Below are 12,979 nucleotides of genomic sequence, written 5' to 3' on the forward strand. Positions count from 1 at the left end.
TGCTTTTGTAGTTTTCCTGTTTGTTTGTTTTCATCTTCTACTGTCAACAGGGCACCAGATTTTATAGGCAGCTTAAGAGAGAGCAGATGTTGATTAAAAGAGATGTGGTTTTGAGTGTGACATTAAAAAAATATCATTCTCGGGCTTCCCTGGTGGTGCAGTGGATAAGAATCCGCCTGCCAGTGCAGGGAACACGGGTTCGAGCCCTGGTCTGGGAAGATCCCACATGCCGCGGAGCAACTAGGCCCGTGAGCCACAATTACTGAGCCTGCGCGTCTGGAGCCTGTGCTCCGCAACAAGAGAGGCCACGACAGTGAGAGGCCCGCGCACCGCGATGAAGAGTGGCCCCCGCTTGCCGCAACTAGAGAAAGCCCTCGCACAGAAACAAAGACCCAACACAGCCATAAATAAATAAATAAATAAATAATTAAAAAAAAATATATCATTCTCTCTTGTCTAAATGCTATAGTCCTAATGGGCTTAATTTTTTATTAACTGATATATAAAAGAATAAGCATACATTTTGTCTTAACTGAACCATACACAGCTCAATAGCAGAGCCATGAATAAGGCAAGAAAGGTTCACATTTTAATATTAAAAAAAGAAGAAGAGGAAGAAGAAGAAACATTTTCTGCTTAGTGCAAATAGCCTGTGTTTCCAGGCCAAGACTCCCTGCATTTTCATCTGCTTTATAAATATAACTGCTTTAGCCATGGTAAAAATAATTCTGAATGCATTTTTTAGATTCATCTCTAAAGATATTCTTAAACGGGCTGTTTCTTCTATTTTAATCAAAGAAGGCATACCCAGAGCAACATTTGCAAGTAATAAATCTGGAATAAATGGGACAAAGATAAAAGTATAGTTGGGACCTTGAAAGGGAAAAAAACAAATAAAAAGTCTCCAGTGACTTTACGGACACCTTCGTGCAGGAATTAAGTAGAAGCTGCGTTTGGCAGAGTTGGCCACTCGGGTGCTAGAGGCGGTTCCAACTGACTGAGCCAAGAAAATAATGCATCCCTACTTTTGCTGATACTGGCTTGAAAGCCTTGATGAGTAGGTGAGGTGAGATACCTGACCTCAATGGTCCACGACACCAAAATAAATGGATGCGGAAAGCAAATTTTGCCCACTTGGAACCAAAAACCCCGTAAGAGCCATAGCAAAGTGCCTGTGTGATCAACACACCTGTTATGCCTGAAACTAGACCGTATGCCACACACCTAGAAACGTTCTTTTGAACTCAGATCAGAGAAGAACATAGCCATTATTGTTTGCTGCTAGTGGTGGTCTTGTTTGAAGCTCTAGAGATGTTCTACCTACAAGTTTAGGGTTTTCCTAAGTTAGCTTTGTCCAGGTCCCTATATGGCCATGGATCAGCCATCTGAAGGCCACTAAGTGCTAATGACCAGTACTGATAGCACTGACCTCACCCTTTCTGTGTGTCACCAAACCACGGCACACCTAGGGGTTATAGGAGATTTGTTGGGTAGAAGATACCTTATCTGTTTGGAAAATGAAAAAAAGTTGCAATTCACAAGATTCTAGTGTAATTCCTTTCATTTGCCTCATCTATAATGCAGTTACTTTATTTAAAAATGAAGAGAAGGAAAGACAATATGTAATATTAATCTAAAAGCAATAAACTCTGGTAATTGGTACACTTGGGCACATAATCTCACATTTCAAGTTTGGCTCCGAAAGTTCTAGATCCTTCAAAAGGAACTGATGGTAATATGCAGAGCAAGCTCACATTTCAAAGGGCCCTGCAGACTACATAAATGTGTTTACACACACACACACACACATAAATACACACAAACACCCACCTACACACAAAAACACACATACACATACACAAAAATGCACACATACAAGCACACAAGCACAAGCACACACATACACACAAAAACACACATACACAAACACAAACACACATTTTTTTACTCAGGGGAAAAATATACTCACTTTAAATTATTTTGGACATAGTCTTCAAATTCTTCTTAGATTTTTTAAGCACTTTGGAGATAATTACAATCACTATATATTTGGTTTTCATTTATTAAAAAATATTTTCCTTTCAAAATAATATTGAAACAACAAAAATAAAACTTTTTCTGTGTGTCAAACTCTCTGAAGAAATGCAAAAACACCACTACAAATATTCTATTGCCATTCGTGTGGCATGATTAAAATGATAGGGGACCAGAAAATGAAACTAACAACAGGCTAGGAGAAAATATTTGCAAAAGATGTATCTGATAAAAGACTGTTATCCAAAATATGCCACTTTAGAAGACAGCTTGGCAGTTTCTTACAAAACTAAACATACCCTCAGCAATCACACTCATTGGCATTTACCAAAGGGAGATGAAAACCTATGTCCACACAAAAACCTGCATACAGATTTTTATAGCAGCTTTATTCATAATTGCCAAAACTCAGAAGCAACAGAGATGTCCTTTAGTAGATGAATGGTTGAATAAACTGTGGTCCATCCAGACAGTGGAATATTATTCATCACTAAAAAGAAGTGAGCTGCCAAGCCATGAAAAGACATGGAGGAAACTTAAATGTCTATTACTAAGTGAAAGGGGCCTATCTGAAAAGGCTGTGTATTGTATGATTTCAACTATATGATACTTTGTTAAAGGCAACACTATGTAGACAGTAAAAAGATAAGTTGTTGCTAAGGGTCTGCGGGGAGGGAGGAATGGCAAGGCAGAACATATAGGATTCTTAGGGCAGGCAAACTATTCTCTATGATACTATAACGGTGGACATATTCCATTATACATCATTATACATTCGTCAAAACTCATAGAATGTATGACACCAAGAGTGAACCCCAATGTAAGCTATGGACTTTGGGTGATAATGACATGTCAATGTAGGTTCATTGATGACAGTAAATGTAGTCCTGGTGTGGGATTTTGATAGTAGGGAAGCTGTTCGTGTGTGTGGGTAGGGAACTTGATTTACTTTCTGCTCAATTTTTCTGTGAACTTAAAACGGCTCCAAAAATTAAAGTGTATTAAAAAAATTTTTAGGGGGAATGATGCACAGATGATTGTGTGTGGTTGTAGCAGCCTGTCATTCCAGTTTTGATACAATGTTTGCATTTTTATTTTGTTGCATCCCAAATAGAATTATGATTTACATTTTCTAATGTGCAATAGCTGATTTCATGGACTTTTGAAAGTTCAGGAAAATAGTTTCTCTATATCAGTCGTAAAATATTTTCATTCTTTACGATCACTATGTCAGTCTAATTATGAACACTAACTACCCAGAAGAAATGTCGAGTAACAACTTTGAATAAGTTGGAAAATAATGCTATATTCTCTAATATACAGGACAGTCTACTGAAGTTTTCATCAGTCATTGTAACTGAACCTTTACAGATACTAGATTCAGGTTCACAGTTGCCAGAAACTACACAAAAGGGGGTTAAAAAGGAAGATATGTGAGTAGAAAGCACACGGACATTGGCAAGTTAGAGGAGAATCTATCTTCAAATCACAGAATATTGTGGCATAAAGGATTCTGAGAGCGATGTGGCCCAAGGATCCTTTGTGAAAATGCTTTATTGCATCTGGGTTAGGTTTCAGGTGATTCGTGGAGCCCTAGAAACTGTAGGGAGAAATTTTGTTTGCATCTGAATTTGCAGTGTTTAGGGAGAAGTGCCACTGCTATCATCAGAAATCTCAAGGTACATGATGACCCCAAGATAGTTGGGAACTACAGAAATGATAGCAGCTCTGTTATTTGCAGAAGCATCCCAGAGATGGGAGAAACACTCCAAATCACCCAGTGCTTATATTGGTGTTTAAAAGTTTGTTGGCTTTTTCTTAATCCAATTAACTGATGAAAAGTTTAGAGAATGAAAGGAAAATCACAGTAGCTTCCATATTATAAATATATACTGAGATAAATGGTACCAATCTAATTTTTTTTTAACAAATACAACATTGCCTAGGAAATATTTTCTATTAGGGTGAATCCATTTGGTGTAAATATTAAATTCACTAACACCTTGTTATGGACGGAATAATTGTGTCCCCTACAAAGTCATATGCTGAAACCTAATCCCGAATGTAACCGTATTAGGAGGCGGGGCCTTTGGGAGGTGATTAGGTCATGAGAATGGAGCCCTCATGGATGGGATAAGTGCCCTTATAAAAGAAACTCCAGAGAGACCCCGTGCCCTTTCTCCAATGTGAGGTCCCAGCAAGAAGATGGCCATCTATGAACCAGAAAGTGGTTTCTCACCAGACACCAAATCTGCCAGTGCTTAATCCTTAACCTCCCAACCTCCAGAACTATGGGAAATAAATTTCTGTTGTTTACAAGCTACCCAGTCTATAATATTTTTTGTTAAAGTAGTCTGAATGGACTAAGAAACATGTATTCTTCATTTTTCAGTATCAGACAATTTCTCCTCCATAAAGGCAAGACTCTACATGAGCATAATAAACAGTCATATACGTGGCAGCATTTAAGGGGCATCTGGTATCTCTTCTGCCGTAGCCCACCTGCCACAGTGCCCCCAGATTTCCATTTACCTTTCAATATTCCTTCTGACTTAGGCAGTATTTTCCAAAATTCCTTGGAACACAAATCTCATGAAATTCTTCAGCACCAAGAAGTTTCCTATCAAGGGTGTTTAAGAAACTTCTATTTGGAGACCCCCCCAGTATCCATGGCGATATTAAAGACTCCAACAAGTCTTGTAGTCAAGCTATTTCACTAAACTTAGCTAAGTTTAACCCATCATTTCTTAAACCTATTTGAATTTTTTATTGTATTTATTTTTCAAAGAAAGGCCTAACACCATTAACTTAATGAAAAGAAACAAAAACCTCCTGAAAAAACACGAACGTGTTTTTTCGTGAGCGACACTATAAATTATCAGAGCTTTTTTAAAAAAGTCGCATAGTAAGAAGGAAAGGGACCTTCTGAGGGAAGAAGTTCAGTCCTTTGCAGATGTTAATCATGAATTCTCCTCCCAGCAGCATGGGACGAGTCCTGTGGGCAATGATTTCCAGACTTAGGAGGGAAGAAAAGTCACCTTGTGGATGTAGAGTCCAAGCAGATTCCTAAACCCCAACTCTACACAGTGTGATTCAAGAGCACAGTAGGAATCTCACATTTTTTAGGAAGCAACCCCATGGCTTGGAAGCAGGTGGTGGTAGAGGGACAGGCTTTGAGAAGTGAGGCATTTGAGGATGAAGTAGAGAAAAAATAAAATCAAGGATAGAGAAGGAAGACACAGCAAGAACTGAGAGCGGCTGTCTTATTTCTCCTACCATCAGGAAGTTCACACCTACAACTTTTCTGGGGCCCAGAGAAGCTGATTCTGTGCCCCTTGCCTTTGTCCACTTCCTACTGGGCTGCCTCATACTGTGTTCATTCCAGCCTCAGTCATGGCTGATCATTTCCAAGTTGATACAAAAGCTCTTACACAAGCCAGTTTATTGTTACCCATATTTTCATCTAAGCATTTTGATCAATACTCGACAAGTCAATTAAAGCATTCAAATGTTTTCTCGGGGAGACCCAAGACAGTCCTCAGGTCCAGCTCCTCTTTCGAAGATTATTTTATGTATTTATTGTTTATTTTCAGAAACACAACTTTCCAAAATTTGTGCATCCTTCTGATTCTGGTTTTAGAAAGGAAATGAAATTTGTCACGCAGCCATCCATCATTTCCCTCGCAGTACAATGTCCCATCTGTGTGTCAAGTACAAAAGAAAAGCATTTTGTGAAAAATTGCTAAAGAAGTAATGATTTTTGTCCTCAACTCTTTGTTTTGCCTTTCAATAAAGAAGGTGACATGTACCACAAATGATGTATTATTGTTTTGGTATAACCCCTGTAACACAGTGCATAAGCAAAACCATGTTTCACAGCAGAGAAACTATGGTTTACTGCCCCTATGGCTCTGATGAGAATATAATGTTCTACAGTTTATAAATGCTTTGAGGTCAATACGTGATTTGCTTCAGCTTGTTCATCCAATGAGCAGGGGATCCCAAAATATATCAAGCTATTAAGACAGCCTCCTGGAAGCTGGGCTGAGGCAGCCATGATGGAAAGGGTCCACGGAAACCCCTCTGTCAGCTGGAGATGGGATAATTAGATCCAGGTAATACATTGGCGCCCCAACAGGGAGCCGCCAAGGAAACATGTCATCTTTATGGAGCTTTCTTGTCCTGCACAGCAACTGTGGCCAAGACAGTAAAGCATTGGGGGATTTGTGGATGCCCACCAATGCCCCACTGGCACTCAGTCATCCCCATCACCCAGACACCCTTCCTCCCCACAGAAGCAAACCAAAAAGAGAAAACAATCAAGAGAGGCTCTTTTTAATTACTTTTCTTTATTCCTCCACCATTTTTTCTCTTTTTTTCTTCTTTAATTTTTTTTCAACATATCATTAGTAATGTGCTTGGATTCATCTCAGATTCTATGTATATAGATTTTGCAAAATTTTTGATCTCTTATTTCAAATGGTTCTCGCATGGGGGATGCTTTTTAAACTGCAGACAAAATAGTCACTTGTTCCAACTCTTTGAATTAAGCACAAGAGACTGTGTTTTTCTTTCACCATGATTTCACTTGGATCGTCATTGTCATTTTTGTCATTATTTTACTCACTCGATAAATATTTATTGAAGGCCTGGCTCTTCTCTTTCACTAGTCCTTTGAAGGCAATTTCTTTCAAGGGCATTGAGACTGGCCATCCTCAGTCCAAAGCTCTTCTCACTTTATGACCCAGAATCTGCTTGGATGGAAGAGGGAGTTTGCCTCCTCCAAAATTGTCAGTCCGGGTAGGAGTTTTCCTTGATAAAGAAGAAGTTCTCTTCCCAAGAAGGATTCAGAACTGTTTGATTCTTAGGCCAGTGCTTTGCTTCCTTCCCTCAGTACCAAGTTTGAGGATCCAAAGTTTTGTCTACGAGACTGGGTGCTGCCTTTTCCACGTGCTCAACAATGAATGCCCTTCCTGTAGCTGTTGCTATAACCTGTGCATAAACCACCGTTTTATAAAAATAAATTGATTGAGATGGAAATCTCTGAAGTTTGTAAAACTGTGTATTTTTGACAAAAGCTACATTATAAAAAGGACAGAGGAAAGATATGGAATAATTTATAAGGATGCTCCCACGGGATAGTAAATAAATGACAGATAAAGCCTGAGCCAAACCAGCTTCTATTAAAGCCTCTTCATTGTTATTCAAGTGAATTTCCTCCCTCTCCCAAGTGGAAACTATTTGCACAAGACAAAAATATTAGAATAGCATCCTAGGAATTTGGGCAGTGAAAGAAAATCTTGTTAAAACTTGAGAGTTGAGTTGGCTTTAGGCAAAATTGTCAAGATTCTCTCTGTCACCTTCCTGCATCTCTCTTCAGTCCCTCTTTCTTTTCAAATTCTCCTCTCACCCAGATGTCTTTCTTCCTATTTCTGAGGTCAATGTGCCTTTTATTAATTCGCTAATTCAATCAGCACTGAGTGCTTAAGATGTGCTAGGGACTGGTTACTGGGAACACATTTATAAATAAGAGAAGATTCTGGCCTTCCTGGAGCTTACACTCATTTCTATACACTATTCATCAACTTGTAAAAACCTATCTACCAATATGTAAAAACCAAGCTAAGCTGAAAAATATAGAGGAAAAACAAACATACAAAAAACCCTCAAAACACACAAACACATACACACAGGCCAAAAAAAGCTCAGAGAAACTCAAAGTTCTCAGTTGTGGTGGTGGGTTTATTGTTGTTATTGTGTGTTTGCTTAGTTGGTTGGTTTTTATTTCTTTCTTTTTTTTCTCTTGGGCTAGGAAATGAATTTTAAGATGAAAATAAAGAATCTCTTTTTTTATTGGCTTTCAGGTAACTGCAGAGATCAGTGGGTTTATAATCAATGGATTCACCTCTCCCAAAGTTAGGAGTTACTATGTGTGTAAATTCATATATATTTTCAGCATTGAATGCAAAAAAATGAACTTGTGATTCTTCATTCAGCAAATTCAATGACCCAGCTAGCTACATGCAATAGAACTGAAAGCACGTAGAGATCCACCAAAATACAAGCTGTTTATTTGCAACAAACTTGATTGATACTTTTATCTAAAAATAATTTATAAAAATCAGAAGAAAATCATTAACATATCCAAAGGAAAATAAGAAAGATATATAAAAAAGCAATTCACAAATAATAGATACAAACAACCAATAAACATTGTTTATTATTTACATTAAATACATTACATTAAATTAATAGGATACACTATTCACCTATGAAACTAGAACAAAGTTTTTTATACAGTGCATCTTTGTGAGAATACTGTACATTTCACTAAAACATATTAAAACAAGAGAAGTAAAAGAATAGAAAATTATTGTGATACTGTGTCCTTCTCAGTACATTATATCAAGAGTCACAGGATGTCAGTTTGTCCTGTTTCTGGAGAGGTCAACAGTAATTATTTGGTTAAGGAGATGTCTATCAGTTTTCTCCATCATAAAGTTGCTATTTTTCCTTTGTAATTAACAAGTGTCTTGTAGAGTAACATTTTGATATATTTTGAAATGTTTAATATATTAATATCTTTCTCATCAGAATTACCTACTAGTTTTAGCATCCATTGACATCTCCTAGTCTGAATCAAATTTCTCTATAATGGTTGCTAAAGGTGATTTTCTAACTTCATTATCTTTTCAACATTAATCAGTTGGCATTCATATCTACAATATTTTTGTATGTACATGTATGAAATTTATAATCATACAAAATAACAAATGCTGTTAAAATTATAAATCAGTGCATCTTATCTCTTCTTTATCTGTTACTTTAAAGAGTCTAGAATTCTTCATTATTTTATAAATTTAATAAAATCCTGTGACCTTTCCTTTAGGATATCAGGCTATCTTTTTTGATTAGCAAATCAATTGACTAAAAAGTGAGAAAATTCAATCATTCAACTTCAATTACACCAAGTCATCCATTTGAATCCTGCCATCTCTTGATTGTTGCTGGCTGTTTGTCCTGCATAAAGGAGAAAAGTCTTCAAGGTGGAACCCAGAATTTTAGTTGCAAAGCAAAATATATATGACATGACAACAAGAACAAAGGATCAACTGAGGAAATCAGTAGGATTTGTCTTTAAATTATCTCCTGGGCTCAGACAGCTGGGCGCAGTTGTAAGTTATTGCAAATGCCCTGGCAGCAACATGATTCCTGAACTCCTGGCCACTTCCTGCCTATGTTCTGGGAGAGCTCAACCTGCATACAGGAATTATGCTGTGGAAGGATGTGTCAATGGGAGCTGCAGTTTTACAGTGGGACTAGGAAAGCCTTGGTATGCTAGCAAGAGACATGGCTATGGTATTAGAGTGACTATTTAGCAACTATCTGGTGCAGTTCTGCATATCTCACTCCTGTAATGATACCAGGACAAGTGATGAACAAAATCTGACCACATACTCCTTTAAAAATGCCCTGTTCTCTCTTCCTGGTCATCCAAGAAGGGCATTGCTTCCCAGAGAAGGGTGACTTGGTGCTTCCTTTTTCTTTCATCATACTATTTTGTGCATTATAACTAGATACAGTGGCAGCAGTAGGGATGGAGACATAAGTATTTGAATTGATTGTTCCTTTTAAAATGTTTGATATTGAAGACAGGTTCAGAGAGTTCATCAAAAAAGGTTCATTTTATAGAATGATGAGGTAAAGGAGAGGAGAGTTCTGGAGAAGGAAGAGTGCATAGATACCATAGGTACCCCCTCACCTTCAAAAAAATAAGGAAATTGAGGGTCAGAAAAGGAGATGCGTAAAACTCACGGAATGATGTAGAGTTAAGAACCCAGGTGTCCTGCCACCTGCTGCAAGGCTCCAGAACTGCCATCCGTATGTCTCCTCTGAACCACGCACACCTCTGGGGCTTCAGTAAGATATTCCAACTGGAATCTATCGGCAGAGGTGAGGTATGACATCCCAAGATTAAGATTGTCATATAAAATAAAGGATGTCCAATTAAACTGGAATTTCAAATTAAATATTTTTTAGCATAAGTCCTAAATATATCATGGGACATAATTATGCTTTAAAAAGTTATTTGTTGTGTACCTGAAACTCAAATTTAACTGGGCAGCCTATATTCTACTTGCTAATTCTGGCAATTCTACCTAAGAACCACACAACCAAATAGTCACACACAAAATAATGGTATAATGTGTCAAGGGGAGAGGATAACTTTAACAAAGAATTCTTAATTTGCAAAAGGATAAGTTTGCGCTGATATAACCATGATAAAATTTAAATTCCCTGTGTTTTTAAAGTAAAGATTATTAATTAATCATTCAATAACCTTAACTGTACTACCTCATAGATTCACTGTAAACTTTCATTGAGATTTTATATGTAATACAATTACACAATACCTGAAAAGTAGTAATCATGAAATGCATATGTAAACATTATTATACTTCATTTATTGCCTTCAATAATTCTCTGAGGTAAGCACAAGTATCCCGATTTTATAGATGATGAAACCAAAGTGCAGAGAGGTTAGGATTGATTGAGTAGGTTTCCCATAACATCATATGTTTTAGGGTGGTTTTTCTTCTTTGGTGTAACTGATATTTAGCCCAAATCTATGTGTCTAAAAGCCAAAGTCTTAACCATTAATGCTCTAAACATCATTCCTATATTTGCAGGGATTTATGCTAAGAAATTAATCAGATAAGTGCAAGGAGACTTATTTACTAAAACAGTCACCACAGAGTTATTATAAAGGAATTAAATTTTTAAATGGTTACCAATAATAAATTGGTTCGAGAAATTGAAGATCACACATTGATAAAATACTAGATTATTAAAAGTGGTGTAAAGAAAGATGAAACTCAACTAACTCAAGGATTATTTCTATGGTAAGAGAAAAGTTTATCATATTTATCTGCAAGTGTATCAAGATGTTATTTCCCCAGAATGGAATTATTAGTTATTTTTAATTTGTTCTTCATGTTTTAAAATTTTTTCTACACTTTTTTCCAATCAGGAAAAATCACAAACACTTGCTTTATGATTTTTGGTCAAAGAAAGAAATATACTTAACAATATAATCATGTTTGTTTCCCTCTTTTGTGGGAAAGAAACAAGAAGTGACTTTAATTGTGAAAGAGGAAAACATTTGGAGCAGAGTCAAATCTGAAATATGAAGTCGAAAACAGGCAGTGAATTGAAAGATAAACTCTTATTTTTAATAGTACATTCAAGTAGCTTTAATACACTTTTTTTCAGTTTATTTATTTATTTATTTATTTATTTATTTTGGCTGCGTTGGGTCTTCGTTGCTGCGTGCGGGCTTTCTCTAGTTGCGGCGAGCGGGGACTGCTCTTTGTTGCGGTGCGCAGGATTCTCATTGCAGTGGCTTCCCTTGTTGTGGAACAGGGGCTCTAGGTGCGTGGGCTTCAGTAGTTGCAGCACACAGGCTCAGTAGTTGCAGCACACAGGCTCTAGAGCGCAGGCTCAGTAGCTGTGGCGTACGGGCTTAGTTGCTCTGTGGCATGTGGGATCTTCCCGGACCAGGGATCGAACTCGTGTCCCCTGCATTGGCAGGTGGATTCTTAACCACTGTGCCACCGGGGAAGTCCCTTTTTTTCAGTTTTTATTACAGTAACTATAATCCTGGGCGGCTGGTACAAGAGGGGAAGGTTAGTCAAAGTGGCACCTGAAGTATAAGAAAGCAATTGGAATAGAAACTAAGTATCCTAACACCTAGACATCATCTGTGAACATGAGAAAGTTTTCTAATCTAAAGTAGATATCAGACTTTGGTAACTATAGAATGTCATATAACTGCAACATTGCAGTGTCTTAGTTTTGTTATAACACTCGTGAAAGTCCGAGGTCCCTCAGCTCTAACTCTTGTACTTATCCATGAAGGCATATCATTTCAGTTGTTCTACGGAATAGATTCTGGTCCTCGTCTTCCAGCTCCTTTGGAATTTAGGTAGAGGTGATGTGAATTTGATTCTGGGGTCTTTTTACTTCTCTTCTTTGCATATTTCTCAGCAATAAAGTGATCATTGCTAAAGATAAGTAGTAGCTCGATGTTATAACTTCAGTACTACTTAATTTAGCAGAGTCTTCCTAGACACATAATGGATATAAAGACCAGAATTTCAATAATACCATTTTGGACACTCGGGCATGTGAGTTGGTTAGAAGTGTTGCCTGAGTGTGGGGGGAGAGTCTTCTAGACTAACAGTCACTCAAGCACTTTACAGAGCAGCACATAGTTTGAATAAATCCGAACTGGTCAGAGAGCAGAGGTGATCATGTCAGCAAAGAAGTCAAAATAAAAGCAACCTCTCTGCCAAAGCAATTTGAGAGTATTTATCATTAGAAATAGGAAGATGCAAACAAATGCAGGAAAGCTCAGCCAACCAGTCGGATCACTGTCTCGTGTAGAAGCAGCCAAGTCCTATTCAAATGGGAGAGGCTTCAAATGGCAGAGCTTTTCCATTGGTATCTGTCCCTTAGAACTGGTTGATACAAGTACCTACAAATGTATATTAAAGTGATATATGCCCTAGCTCCCAGTGGGTTTAGGAGACCTAGCTCCTGATTCAGTTTCTGACTTTAATTAGCTATAAATTAAAACCGTGCTGACTCTACCAAGCAGAAAGGGCCTCAAGGTTGGCCTGATCAGGTTCTAGCCATGTGACCGGTCTGGATTTAGGTACCATAGGCCTGAATCCAAGGTTATTACACAAGACAAATGCGAGATAAAATCCAGAAGGCCAGCCAGGAAGACTGTGGATGAAGCCAAGGTTCATGGAAGGGAGGCAAAATTCAGATGCCAATAGAAGTCAGAGGTAGAAAGTAAGGTCCTCAAGTGAAGACAGAGCCAACTGATGACGGAACAAATGCCAGCTGAATAGGACAGAAGTGGGTCAGATTTGCGTGC

The sequence above is a fragment of the Balaenoptera borealis genome (assembly GCF_965194805.1).
Source record: "Balaenoptera borealis genome assembly, chromosome: 12".
Taxonomy (NCBI): domain Eukaryota; kingdom Metazoa; phylum Chordata; class Mammalia; order Artiodactyla; family Balaenopteridae; genus Balaenoptera; species Balaenoptera borealis.